The 14,861-nt window shown below is 43.9% G+C and overlaps 1 protein-coding gene across 5 annotated transcripts in view; it reads right to left on the bottom strand.

The window, feature by feature from the left end:
- Nucleotides 1–14,861, bottom strand: part of LOC130682073 (F-box-like/WD repeat-containing protein TBL1X) — a 261,269-nt gene that overhangs the window by 234,207 nt on the left and 12,201 nt on the right. The window lies entirely within an intron of this gene.

Here is a 14,861-nt window from a genome sequence, read left to right as displayed (position 1 = left end):
AAGCAGGTCTGGACTAAGCTGAAAGCTCTTTATGAGACCGGACCCCCTCAAGAACTGCATTGCTATCGTTCAGGTGACTGGGTGTACATCTGGAGACACCAACACCAGACACTCCAACCCCACTGGAAGGAAACCTACATCGTGATCCTGACCACTCCCACTGCTCTCAAGGTCAAAGGGATTATTCTTTGGGTCCACTACACCCACGTCTGACCAGCTGACCCACACACCGTTCTCAAGGACTTTGTTCCAAAATGGAAAAGTCAGCCAGACAAAGACAATCCTCTAAAGCTAAGACTGCACCATTCACATTTACCTCACTAGTGTTGCTTATACTATGCCTTCCTCATGCCAAAACAAGCGACCCAAACCCCCATCAACCCTATAGGCAGACATGGATCCTGACAGATGGACAAACTGGTAAAACCCTCAATGAAACCACACACACTGCCCCACTAAACACATGGTGGCCAGATTTTTATTTTGGCCTCAGGGAGCTTTTCGGACTCATGCGAGGGAGGGAACACAATTACCATGTCCTACAAAAATGGGCATTTATTAACACTGCTCAAGGACAAGCACAAGGGTTCTAGGCCTGCCCTGGCAATCTAAGAAATAACTGGAAGACCTGTGGTGGCCTATAGAGTGTTTACTGCAAAAGCTGGAGTTGTGTGACCTCTAATGATGGGCCCCAGAAGTGGGCAGTCGGGAATCGAGATTTAGTTAAATTCACTCTCAGAGACCCTGACAACAGGGTACCTCAAGTGCATATGCAATTTAACCAAGAACGGGCTAAAAATGAAAAGTCCTGGATATCCAGGATAACTTGGGGTTTTCAGCTTGATATGGGCCAGTTCGCCTGGGTCGGCCCTTACCCAAGTGGACTCTTAACCATTAAACTAGTTATCCATAAATCTCAGATCAAAACAGCTCCTATGGGCCCAAATCAGGTATTAGCTCCTCCCGCCCCTACTAAAAACCTAGATAATAAGAGCACCTTGAAAGAAGTGACAGAACCCCAGATTAATACCTCTGAAACCCCCCCAGCTCCTGCAGTGCAGGCCAGTGAAGACCCCCTATGGAAACGGATGTATGCTATGTATGAGACCCTTAACATTACCAGCCCTAACCTCACAGACTCATGCTGTCTATGTTATGATATAAAGCCTCCATTTTATGAAGCCATAGGCCTGAATGCCACTTATAATGTATCTACTGGTGAAAATCTCTCTCAGTGTTCATGGGCTAACTATAAAATAGGCTTAATGCTACAACATGTAAGCAGTAAAGGAACCTGCCTGGGAAAAGTGCCACAGAGTAAACAAAGTTTATGCACTTCCATCAATGCCACCCATAGTTGGAATAACATAAAGTGGCTGACCCCAGGAAATAATGGAAGGTGGATATGTTCCAAGACTGCCCTCATGCCTCTCCACCTCCATCTTTAATGCCTCTAAAGAATTCTGTATCTTAGTGACTGTGATACCCCGCATCCTCTACCACCCCAAAGAAAGCATGTATTCTCACTGGAGTAAAGGCACAGACCAAAGAAATAAAAGAGAGTCCATCACTGCCATAACCATTGCCTCCCTATTCACTTTAGGAGTAGCTGGGGCTGGAACCGGCATAGCCTCCCTAGCCACTCAGCATGCAGGAATGACATCCCTTACAGCGGCCGTAGATGAAGATATAGAGAGAATAGAGAACTCCATTGGTCATTTAGAGAAATCTCTCACCTCCCTATCCGAGGTCGTACTCCAAAATAGAAGAGGGCTTGATTTATTGTTCCTCCAACAAGGAGGATTATGTGCTGCGCTAGGAGAAGAGTGCTGTTTTTATGCTGATCATTCAGGAGTAATAAAAGAATCTATGGCCAAAGTCCAGGAAAGCTTAGCTAAACACAAGAGAGAAAGAGAACAACAACAGGGATGGTTTGAATCTCTATTTAACACTTACCCTTGGCTAACAACCTTAGTCTCCACCTTAATGGGCCCTCTGGTAATACTGGTACTCCTGCTTACCTTTGGACCATGTATCCTCAATAGACTGATGACTTTTGTCAAAAATAGAATTAATACAGTCCCGCTAATGGTGCTGAGACAACAGTATCAGTCTTTATCTCCTTACAACTGTGAAACATCATTAGACCCATGATTGGGTCCCTTTTTTTAAGATCCAAAGAAAGGGGGGAATGAAAGGGCAAACTCCTGGGTTCTACCTCAGCCAATCAGTACCTGGGGTCTATCTCAGCCAATCAGGAACTGGGTTCTACCTCAGCCAATCAGGACCCGGGGTCTACCTCAGCCAATCGAGACCCGGATCCTATTTCAGCCAATCGGAGCTTAGTCTCTCTCTCCCCTCCAGTCAGCAAGAAGTACACCCACCAACCCTGGACCCTGCCAACTGACCAAAGCCACGACTCATCACCCCCCAACTACCCCCAGGCCCAGCCAATCAGCCAGGACCATGACATCACCCCCCCAAACCGCCCTGGAAACCCATAAAACCTTAGTTCTGGGGAAAACGCACTCTCTCTGGCACCTGGCCACTGTGTTGGCACGGGTGTGAGATTGAGCTTGGGCTAGCTCAAATAAAGGCTCTTTGCTTTTGCATCCATGTTGGCTCCTTGGTGGTCTCCTTGGGATTCACGACTTTGGGCACAATAGTCAACTCTAAGGATTTTTTCACATTTTTAAAAATCACCTTTGTTGATGCTCCACATCGCTAATCATCAGAGAAATGCAAATTAAAACCACAATGAGCTATCACCTCACACCAGTAAGGATGGCCAATGTGCAAAAGACAAGGAACAACAAATGTTGGTGAGGATGTGGAGAAAGAGGAACCCTCCTACACTGCTGGTGGGAATGTAAATTAGTTCAACCATTGTGGAAAGCAGTATGGAGGTTCCTCAGAATGCTCAAAATAGAAATACCATTTGACCCATGAATTCCACTTCTAGGAATTTACTCTAAGAATGCAGCAGCCCAGTTTGAAAAAACAGATGCACCCCTATGTTTACTGCAGCACTATTTACAATAGCCAAGAAATGGAAGCAACCTAAGTGTCCATCAGTAGATGAATGGATAAAGAAGATGTGGTACATATACACAATGGAATATTACTCAGCCATAAGAAGAAAACAAATCCTACCATTTGCTACAACATGGATGGAGCTAGAGGGTATTATACTCAGTGAAATAGGCCAGGCAGAGAGAGACAAGTACCAAATGATTTCACTCATATGTGGAGTATAAGAACAAAGAAAAACTGAAGGAACAAAACAACAGCAGAATCATAGAACCCAAGAATGAATTAAGAGTTACCAAAGGGAAAGGGACTGAGGAGGATGGGTGGGAGGGGATGGATAAGGGCGGGGAAAAAGAAAGGGGACATTAAGATTAGTATGTGTAATGTGGGGGGGGCATGGGGAGGGCTGTACAACACAGAGAAGACAAGTAGTGATTCTACAGCATCTTACTACGCTGATGGACAGTGACTGTAATGGGGTTTGTGGGGGGGAATTGGGGTAGGGGAGAGCCTAGTAAACATAATGTTCTTCATGTAATTGTAGATTAATACCAAAAAAAATAAAATAAAATAAATCACCTTTGTTAAGTCCTCTAAAGTGAGGAATTCACAGACGTTATACACACATTCATGTGGTTTTCCATTCTGTGGTGGGTTCTGTTTATTGCTCAATTTGGCACATTTCTGGATGTTAACCCATTCTTCCCCGTTCTGAACAGGGATAGTATCTGGATGGAGGTTTTCTAATACCGTTTGCCCTGAGCCTCATTACTTCTTTCTTGTTCATTCCCGATTGCATAAGGTGGCGTGCCCCGGCCCTCTATGCGGCCCTCTGCTGTACCGAAAGGAATCTGAAATCGTCACACAGCGGCGTCCGGGAACCCCCTTCACCAAGCCTGAATCAGCACTGCAGGCGAATGCCGAGTGTGGCCATCGCCTCTCAAAGGCCTGCCTTTGACTTCTTGATCCAAGACAACTGTGGCCACTGCAGAGAGCAGAGGCGGCAAATGGGCCAGACAATAAATATGGCAGGCTTTGTGGGGCCATACAGTCTGCTCCTACCCAGCTCTGCCCCAAGGGACAAAAGCAGCCAGAGTCAGCACAGAAAACAGCAGGCGAGGCCGTGTCCCAATAAAACTTGACTTTCAAAAGTGGGTCACAGAAGTACTTTGCCCTGACAGAGAGCATTATCAAATCTTGCTTCAGGCACTTCCTTTGTGATTTCATGTTAACAAGTCGTACAGTGATTTTTAAATAGTTTCCCAAGAGAAATAAAGAAACTGAAGTAGTCAGAGAAGTCTTCAATTCAGTATTTTTCACTGCTGGTTTCCCAGGAATGGTCAACAACGTACTTCAATGGGGTAATAGCCACTGTAATGCGCTGCCAAGACCCCTTTCCAGGGCACCACCCTCCCATGCCAGGAGTTGCCTTGCCCCAAGTCATGGCCCAGGGAGTGGCCGGTGAGAGGAGTCTAGAAAGGGCCCCTTGACCCGAGCCAGGACCGCTGGAAGCCCCCGGGGTCAGCTGCAGCCTGTGACTTGATGGCGGGCTGGCTTCTCCTGCCCCATCTGGCCTCCGCCCCCGCCCCTCAGGTGTGGATCCCGGCAGCACCCCACCCCAGGAACTTTGTGGATGATGTCCTCACCGCAGGCTCTGCTTCTCTAGAAACCCGATCTGTACCAGTGGGGCTCGGCTTCTCAGGGGCCCAAACGTCACAGAGGCTGGGGAATTCTGCAAAGGCAGGCTGGACACCACCCTCCACTTTCGGGGTTGAGGTGACAGCAGTCTCCTCCTTCACAGACAAGGCACCTCATCCAAGGCACTGATGCCTTATGCTTTACATTTCCAATTCAAGTGGGTTCTAGGGCCTCTGATGAAGAACTCCTCACTCTTCAAATGGGAAATTAAGTGTGTTCCTAAGACTAACCTCAATTAGGACAATTCCTAGGAAACAACGCTGGGATAAAAATGACTAAATAATCCATGAAAATTTACTTTCAAAATATTTATTTAGTGGTATGTACACACAGTGGGCTATTACTCAGCTGTAAAAAGGATGCTGTGATTCATGCCACACCATGGATGAATCTTGAAAACATTATACTCAGTGAAGGCATCTAGGGCACAAAAGGACAGATACTGCGTGAACCCACTTCTGTGAGGTCCCTAGAGGAGTCAGTCACAGAGACAGAGAGTAATGTGGTGGCTGCCAGGGGCTGAGCTGTTGTTTACTGGGTATCAAGCCTAGTTTTGCAAGAGGGCAACAGGTCGATTAAAAAGTAGTCATGGGGGGCGGAAGATGGCGGCGTGAGTAGAGCAGCGGAAATCTCCTCCCAAAACAACATATATCTATGAAAATATAACAAAGACAACCCTTCCTAGAATAAAGACCAGAGGACACAGGACAATATCCAGACCACATCCACACCTGAGAGAACCCAGCGCCTCGCGAAGGGGGTAAGATACAAGCCCCGGCCCCGCGGGAGCCGAGCGCCCCTCCCCCCAGCTCCCGGCGGGAGAAGAGCAGGCAGAGCGGGAGGGAGACGGAGCCCAGGGCTGCCGAACACCCAGCCCCAGCCATCCGGGCCAGAGTGCAGGGCCCTCGATACTAGGAAAACAGGGCAGCAAGAACAGTGAGCAGGCACTGGAGGCTGGGCGACAGAGGACATAAGAAAAGTGCGCGACCATTTTTTTTTTTTTTTTTTTGCTTTTTTGCTGCTTTGTTTTGGCGAGCGCTTTTTGGAAGTCTTAAAGGGACAGGGACCCCAATATTAGGGAAACAGGGCAGAAAGACCGGTGAGCAGAGGCCTGAGGCTGGCACCGGAGAATAAAGAAAAAAGAATGACCACCTTTTTTTTTTTAATTAAAAAAAATTTTTTTTTTTTTTAATTAAAAAAATTTTTTTCTTGTTTTTTTTTTGTGGTCGTTGTTTTGTTTTGGTGGGTGCTTTTTGGAAGTCTTAAAGGGGCAGGGCGGGCCACTTAATCCAGAGGTAGGGAATCCGGGATCTCTGGGCACTCTAACCCCTGGGCTGCAGGGAGCAGGGAGGCCCCTTACGGAGATAAATAGCCTCCCAGCAGCTCCTGCTCCAACGCGACTCCACCATTTTGGAGTAGCTGCCCGAGCCAGGCCACGCACACAGCAACAGCGGAGATTAACTCCATAGCAGCCGGGCAGGAAGCAGAAGCCCTGTCTGCGCGCAGCTGCCCAGCACAAGCCACTAGAGGCCGCTGTTCTCCCAGGAGAGGAGGGCCACAAACCAACAAGAAAGGAAGTCCTTCCAGCCGTCACTCGTCCCAGTTCTGCAGACTATTCCTATCACCATGAAAAGGCAAAGCTACAGGCAGACAAAGATCACAGAGACAACACCAGAGAAGGAGACAGACCTAACCAGTCTCAATGAAAAAGAATTCAAAATAAGAATCATAAACATGCTGACAGAGATGCAGAGAAATACGCAAGAAAAATGGGATGAAGTCCGGAAAGAGATCACAGATGCCAGAAAGGAGATCGCAGAAATGAAACAAACTCTGGAAGGGTTTATAAGCAGAATGGATAGAATGCAAGAGGCCATTGATGGAATTGAAATCAGAGAACAAGAACGCATAGAAGCTGACATAGAGAGAGACAAAAGGATCTCCAGGAATGAAACAATATTAAGAGAACTGTGTGACCAATCCATTGGAACAATATCCGTATTATAGGGGTCCCAGAAGAAGAAGAGAGAGGAAAAGAGATGGAAAGTATCTTAGAAGAAATAATTGCTGAAAACTTCCGCACACTGGGGGAGGAAGTAAGCAAACAGACCACGGAAATACACAGAACCCCCAACAGAAAGGATCCAAGAAGGGCAACACCAAGACACATAATAATTAAAATGGCAAAGATCAAGGACAAGGAAAGAGTGTTAAAGGCAGCTAGAGAGAAAAAGGTCACCTATAAAGGGAAACCCATCAGGCTAACGTCAGATTTCTCAACAGAAACCCTACAGGAGAGAAGAGAATGGCATGATATATTTAATACAATGAAACAGAAGGGCCTTGAACCAAGGATACTGTATCCAGCACGACTATCATTCAAATATGACGGTGGGATTAAACAATTCCCAGACAAACAAAAGCTGAGGGAATTTGCTTTCCACAAACCACCTCTACAGAACATCTTACAGGGACTGCTCTAGATGGGAGCACTCCTACAAAGAGCACAGCACAAAACACCCAACATATGAAGAATCAAGGAGGAGGAACAAGAAGGCAGAGAAGAAAAGAATCTCCAGACAGTGTATATAACAGCTCAATAAGCGAGCTAAGTTACGCAGTAAGATACTAAAGAGGCTAACCTTGAACCTTTGGTAACCACGAATTTAAAGCCTGCAATGGCAATAAGTACATATCTTTCAATAGTCACCCTAAATGTTAATGGGTTGAATGCACCAATCAAAAGACACAGAGTAACAGAATGGATAAAAAAGCAAGACCCATCTATATGCTGCTTGCAAGAAACTCACCTCAAACCCAAAGACATGTACGGACTAAAAGTCAAGGGATGGAAAAACATATTTCAAGCAAACAACAGTGAGAAGAAAGCAGGGGTTGCAGTACTAATATCAGACAAACTAGACTTCAAAACAAAGAAAGTAACAAGAGATAAAGAAGGACACTACATAATGATAAAGGGCTCAGTCAAACAAGAGGATATAACCATTCTAAATATATATGCACCCAACACAGGAGCACCAGCATATGTGAAACAAATACTAACAGAACTAAGGGGGGATATAGACTGCAATGCATTCATTCTAGGAGACTTCAACACACCACTCACCCCAAAGGATAGATCCACTGGGCAGAAAATAAGTAAGGACACGGAAGCACTGAACAACACAGTAGAGCAGATGGACCTAATAGACATCTATAGAACTCTACATCCAAAAGCAGCGGGATATACATTCTTCTCAAGTGCACATGGAACATTCTCCAGAATAGACCACATACTAGGCCACAAAAAGAGCCTCAGAAAATTCCAAAAGATTGAAATCCTACCAACCAACTTTTCAGACCACAAAGGCATAAAACTAGAAATAAACTGTACAAAGAAAGCAAAGAGGCTCACAAACACATGGAGGCTTAACAACACGCTCCTAAATAATCAATGGATCAATGACCAAATCAAAATGGAGATCCAGCAATATATGGAAACAAATGACAACAACAACACTAAGACCCAACTTCTGTGGGACGCAGCAAAAGCAGTCTTAAGAGGAAAGTATATAGCAATCCAAGCATATTTTAAAAAGGAAGAGCAATCCCAAATGAATGGTCTAATGTCACAATTATCGAAATTGGAAAAAGAAGAACAGATGAGGCCTAAGGTCAGCAGAAGGAGGGACATAATAAAGATCAGAGAAGAAATAAATAAAATTGAGAAGAATAAAACAATAGCAAAAATCAATGAAACCAAGAGCTGGTTCTTCGAGAAAATAAACAAAATAGATAAGCCTCTAGCCAGACTTATAAAGAAGAAAAGAGAGTCAACACAAATCAACAGTATCAGAAACGAGAAAGGAAAAATCACGACGGACCCCAAGGAAATGCAAAGAATTATTGGAGAATACTATGAAAACCTATATGCTAACAAGCTGGGAAACCTAGGAGAAATGGACAACTTCCTAGAAAAATATAACCTTCCAAGATTGACCCAGGAAGAAACAGAAAATCTAAACAGACCAATTACCAGCAACGAAATTGAAGCGGTAATCAAAAAACTACCAAAGAACAAAACCCCCGGGCCAGATGGATTTACCTCGGAATTTTATCAGACATACAGGGAAGACATAATACCCATTCTCTTTAAAGTTTTCCAAAAAATAGAGGAGGAGGGGATACTCCCAAACTCATTCTATGAAGCTAAAATCACCCTAATACCAAAACCAGGCAAAAACACCACCAAAAAAGAAAACTACAGACCAATATCCCTGATGAACGTAGATGCGAAAATACTCAACAAAATATTAGCAAACCGAATTCAAAAATACATCAAAAGGATCATACACTATGACCAAGTGGGATTCATTCCAGGGATGGAAGGATGGTACAACATTCGAAAATCCATCAACATCATCCACCACATCAACAAAAAGAAAGACAAAAACCACATGATCATCTCCATAGATGCTGAAAAAGCATTTGACAAAGTTCAACATCCATTCATGTTAAAAACTCTCAGCAAAATGGGAATAGAGGGCAAGTACCTCAACATAATAAAGGCCATCTATGATAAACCCACAGCCAACATTATATTGAACAGCGGGAAGCTGAAAGCATTTCCTCTGAGATCGGGAACTAGACAGGGATGCCCACTCTCCCCACTGTTATTTAACTTAGTACTGGAGGTCCTAGCCACGGCAATCAGACAAAACAAAGAAATACAAGGAATCCAGATTGGTAAAGAAGAAGTTAAACTGTCACTATTTGCAGATGACATGATACTGTACATAAAAAACCCTAAAGACTCCACCCCAAAACTACTAGAACTGATATCGGAATACAGCAAAGTTGCAGGATACAAAATCAACACACAGAAATCTGTGGCTTTCCTATATACTAACAATGAACCAACAGAGAGAGAAATCAGGAAAACAACTCCATTCACAATTGCATCAAAAAAAATAAAATACCTAGGAATAAACCTAACCAAAGAAGTGAAAGACTTATACTCTGAAAACTACAAGTCACTCTTAAGAGAAATTAAAGGGGACACTAACAGATGGAAACTCATCCCATGCTCATGGCTAGGAAGAATTAATATCGTTAAAATGGCCATCCTGCCCAAAGCAATATACAGATTTGATGCAATCCCTATGAAACTACCAGCAACATTCTTCAATGAACTGGAACAAATAATTCAAAAATTCATATGGAAACACCAAAGACCCCGAATAGCCAAAGCAATCCTGAGAAAGAAGAATAAAGTAGGGGGGATCTCACTCCCCAACTTCAAGCTCTACTATAAAGCCATAGTAATCAAGACAATTTGGTACTGGCACAAGAGCAGAGCCACAGACCAATGGAACAGACTAGAGAATCCAGACATTAACCCAGACATATATGGTCAATTAATATTTGATAAAGGAGCCATGGACATACAATGGCGAAATGACAGTCTTCAACAGGTGGTGCTGGCAAAACTGGACAGCTACATGTAGGAGAATGAAACTGGACCATTGTCTAACCCCATATACAAAAGTAAACTCAAAATGGATCAAAGACCTGAATGTAAGCCATGAAACCATTAAACTCCTGGAAGAAAACATAGGCGAAAACCTCTTAGACATAAACATGAGTGACCTCTTCTTGAACATATCTTCCCGGGCAAGGAAAACAACAGCAAAAATGAGTAAGTGGGACTATATTAAGCTGAAAAGCTTCTGTACAGCAAAAGACACCATCAATAGAACAAGAAGGATCCCTACAGTATGGGAGAATATATTTGAAAATGACACATCCGATAAAGGCTTGACATCCAGAATATATAAAGAGCTCACATGCCTCAACAAACAAAAAACAAATAACCCAACTAAAAAATGGGCAGAAGAACTGAACAGACAGTTCTCCAAAAAAAGAAATACAGATGGCCAACACACACATGAAAAGATGCTCCACATCGCTAATTATCAGAGAAATGCTAATTAAAACTACAATGAGGTATCACCTCAGACCAGTAAGGATGACTGCCATCCAAAAGACAAACAACAACAAATGTTGGCGAGGCTGTGGAGAAAGGGGAACCCTCCTACACTGCTGGTGGGAATGTAAGTTAGTTCAACCATTGTGGAAAGCAGTAAGGAGGTACATCAAAATGCTCAAAACAGACTTACCATTTGACCCAAGAATTGCACTCCTAGGAATTTACCCAAAGAATGCAGCAATCAAGTATGAGAAAGATCAGTGCACCCCTATGTTTATCGCAGCACTATTTACAATAGCCAAGAATTGGAAGCAACCTAAATGTCCATCGATAGATGAATGGATAAAGAAGATGTGGTACATATACACAATGGAATACTACCCAGCCATAAGAAAAGGGCAAATCCAATCATTTGCAGCAACATGGATGGAGCTGGAGGGTATTATGCTCAGTGAAACAAGCCAAGCGGAGAAAGAGAAATACCAAATGATTTCACTTAACTGTGGAATATAAGAACAAAGGAAAAACTGAAGGAACAAAACAGCACCAGAATCACAGAACTCAAGAATGGACTAACAGGTACCAAAGGGAAAGGGACTGGGGAGGATGGGTGGGTAGGGAGGGATAAGGGGGGGAGAAGTAGTGGGGCATTAAGATTAGCATGCATGAGGAGGTAGGAGAAAAGGGAGGGCTGTACAACACAGAGAAGGCAAGTAGTGATTCTACAACATTTTGCTATGCTGATGGACAGTGACTGTAAAGGGGTTTATAGGGGAGACATGGTATAGGGGAGAGCCTAGTAAACAATATTCATCATGTAAGTGTAGATTACTGATACCAAAAACAAAACAGAACAAAACAAAACAAAACAAAAAAAAGGTATTTCCTGTGTGGTAACATCCAATGAGTTCTACACAAGGGTATAAAGGGCATATAAAAGTGTAGACAAAGGGTCTGTTTGTGTTTATACAGAAGATGAAAGTCTAATTGGGCTACCCCGAAAATGAACTAAGATACAATATGAAAGAGAACTTCCAAAATGAGCACTCTCTGGAAGACTCATGCCAGAAGATGATCATCAAAAAACCCCAACAAAGATCCACGCACTGCTACAGCTGTAGATCCACTCATCCCACCAGCTCCTGGACTTGCCATGGGAATGAAGGAGATATCTAAGCTGGCCTGTGCATACAGTAAAACAACAAATTTGACTGGATCTATACTGTTGGAACTCAATCAAGAATTAGGAGAAGGGCAAATTGTAGAGCTCCAAAATCTTACAACTACAGACTATTTACTGTTAAAACAACATAAGGGATGTGAACATTCCCCAGGAATGGGTTGTTTTAATTTGTCTGATTTCTCTCAGACTGTTCAAGTTCAGGTGAACAATATCCACCATATCATAGATAAGTTTTCACAAATGCCTAAGGTGCCTAACTGGTTTTCTTGGTTTCACTGGAGATGGCTGGTAATTACAGATATGCTTTGGTTATGTAACTATACTCCTATTATGTTAATGTGTGTGCACAATTTAATTAGTAGCTTAAAACCTATTCATGCTGAAGTTACTCTACAAGAAGATATGTCAAAGAAATAATCTTCCCATGTTTTCTTCCGCCTCCTACTTCTATAGCTTTTCTTCTTCCTCCCTAATTACAACACTTAAATAGAATTCGTGCCTCATATCAAATTTATCGAGTATCATAATTCTTCCAAGTGGTCAAGATACCTCAAGACAAATGCTGGGCATAGAAGCTACAGGGCATAAATATGCAAAGAAATAAAAAGCTAACCATTTCAAACAATAAGGCTTCTCTCTCACTTACCAACTTTACATTTCCCTGTATGGCCCTGGAAGATGACTGGTTAGCCAGAGACGGGTAAGATTCCTCAAGGGAGGAACAACCTAAGACAGGCACAGTCGCAGGGGGGTCATCAGGTGAGAAATTGGGGATCAACATTGGTGAGGCTTAGAACCTCACCCCTCCCGTTCTGAGAGAAATCTTCTGCATATGTGGATGTTTTATTGCCCTTGTCTAGCTTGGATTAACACATAGTCTACAGGCACACACCTGATCATCTACATGTGCTCTCTTACAACACTAAACCATGTTTTGTACCTTTATCTTGTATCTACCTACCACTTCAGCATTTTATTAAAAATAATAATAATAAAGAGAGAAATGTGGTATCCACATATAAATCAACTATAAAAACCAAATGAGTATTCATATTTGAACTGACTGTTTAGAGTTCATAATGCATGAGCAAAACCGAAAGTTTCTGTGATGACTGCCCTTATACTGTTCACTATGTAACTTATTCATTATGTAAGAATTTGTTCTCCATGTAAGAACTTGTTTGTTATGCCTCAGAAGATTGGAGACTGACGAAAATTAGGCTTGGGGTGGATTAATGATTGTGCATTGAGCATTGACTCCCCTATACAGAATTTTATTGTCGTTAACAACCATTTGATCAAGAAATATGAGATGCCCTCACAAAAAAAAAAAGGACAGACTTCCAATGGTAAAATAAATAAGTAACCGGTATGTAATGTATAGCATAAGGAATATAGTCAAGATATTGTAACAGCTTGGTAGGGTGATAGCTGGAACCTAGAATTATGTATATAAATGTTTTATCACTGTGTTGTACACTTGAAACTAATGTAATGTAATACTGTGCGTCAACTACCCTTCAATAAAAAATAATTATCTAAAAAAAAAAAAAACTCTATGGCTTCTTACAAGTTGTAAGAAACCTAAGCTTTCCCTCCTTGCTTTGGATAATACCCACATGGCAAACCCTGCTGTTTGAAGAAACCACACATCCCCAAGTGTGCAAGTGCATAAAGCTCAGGGTTGTCAGAAACATGTAGAAGGCACTGGAAGATGGAAGGGGCTCACCATCCGGAGCTGAAATGGAATTACCAAGCCCCGGAGGGCAGAGCTGATGGGCTGTGCCCCAGGTGAGGGTCTGGGCAGGGGCTACTGTCGAGCAGCCACAGCAGAACAATGCTACGGACACATCTAGGGAGATGGAAACGTTCTGAATCCCGATTATGTACTGGCTACACAAATCTACACCTGTGCAGAAATTCACAAAACTGTACTGGGAAAGAGAAGAGAGTCGACTGTATCACATGGTAATTTATAAAGTTATATATATATACATCGGCCCTGAAATTGGACTTGAGGGAAGAAAGGTTAACAAAAGGAAGCAAGCCTAACTACTAGAGACACATTTCCACACCACTCCCACCCTCGGAAGCAGAGGAAGATCTAAGCTCAGATCCGAAGCATGCCCAGGATGCTACCTCCTCTAATACGCCGAGCCTGGGAAATTCAGTTAGTTTCATTTCCTGTCTCCATGAGGAAACCAAGAGAAATGGAAGATGCTTTGCCCAAAGATTCAATGACTGCGTGTTGCACAGGCTGCAAACCCAGGTCCCTCAGAGCCGGTCATCTGCCCCTGCCCACCTAGTAGCCCCTGTGGCCATCACCCAGGCTGCGCCGGGGGTTCCTCCAGGGTCACTGCGCCAGGGACCGGGCACACAGCAGAACCAGACCCTGGGCACCAATGGTGCCCTTGTCCCGCTGAAGAGGCCATTGCCAAGGCCGTGCAAGGTTCATGCGCGCTGCATGGACAGCCGCTAACAGGGCTGCTGGCAGGAAGGCGCAGAGCCCAAGGCTAGCCCAAACCCGGAAGGCACCCACGTGCCCCTACGCAGTCCTGCAGCCTGGTGGGTAACTGCAACTTCCAGGAAAACTGCTATTCCACAGGGAAGGGCGTCCACAGGAACGTGAGGACAGCTGCTGCATGGCCCTGAGAAATGCCAAAAGCACCAAGCAGCAGGCCAGAAGGAAGCAAGCTCGGGTCCATCAGGCACTATATCCACAGCCCCAAGAGGAAGAGGTGGAGAAAAGGCACTGAAGGGGGTTGTTAGCCTCTGGGGCTCTGAATGCCCTGTGCTGCTGCAGAGCTCAGGCGACAGCAGCCCCTCCCCAGCGCCCCAGCCTCGCCACTATTCCTTCTTCAAGGTCAGGCACCCCCCCACCTCCTCTTTCCCTCCCTTCTCCTGTAAGTGCCCAAAACTCCTACTGTCTCAGTTGGCGCTATGCTAATTCTTGCCCTAATG

This window comes from Manis pentadactyla, chromosome Y, assembly GCF_030020395.1.
Source record: "Manis pentadactyla isolate mManPen7 chromosome Y, mManPen7.hap1, whole genome shotgun sequence".
Classification (NCBI taxonomy): domain Eukaryota; kingdom Metazoa; phylum Chordata; class Mammalia; order Pholidota; family Manidae; genus Manis; species Manis pentadactyla.
The sequence above is the reverse complement of the archived record's forward strand: the minus strand, read 5'-3'. Positions and strand labels throughout refer to the sequence as shown.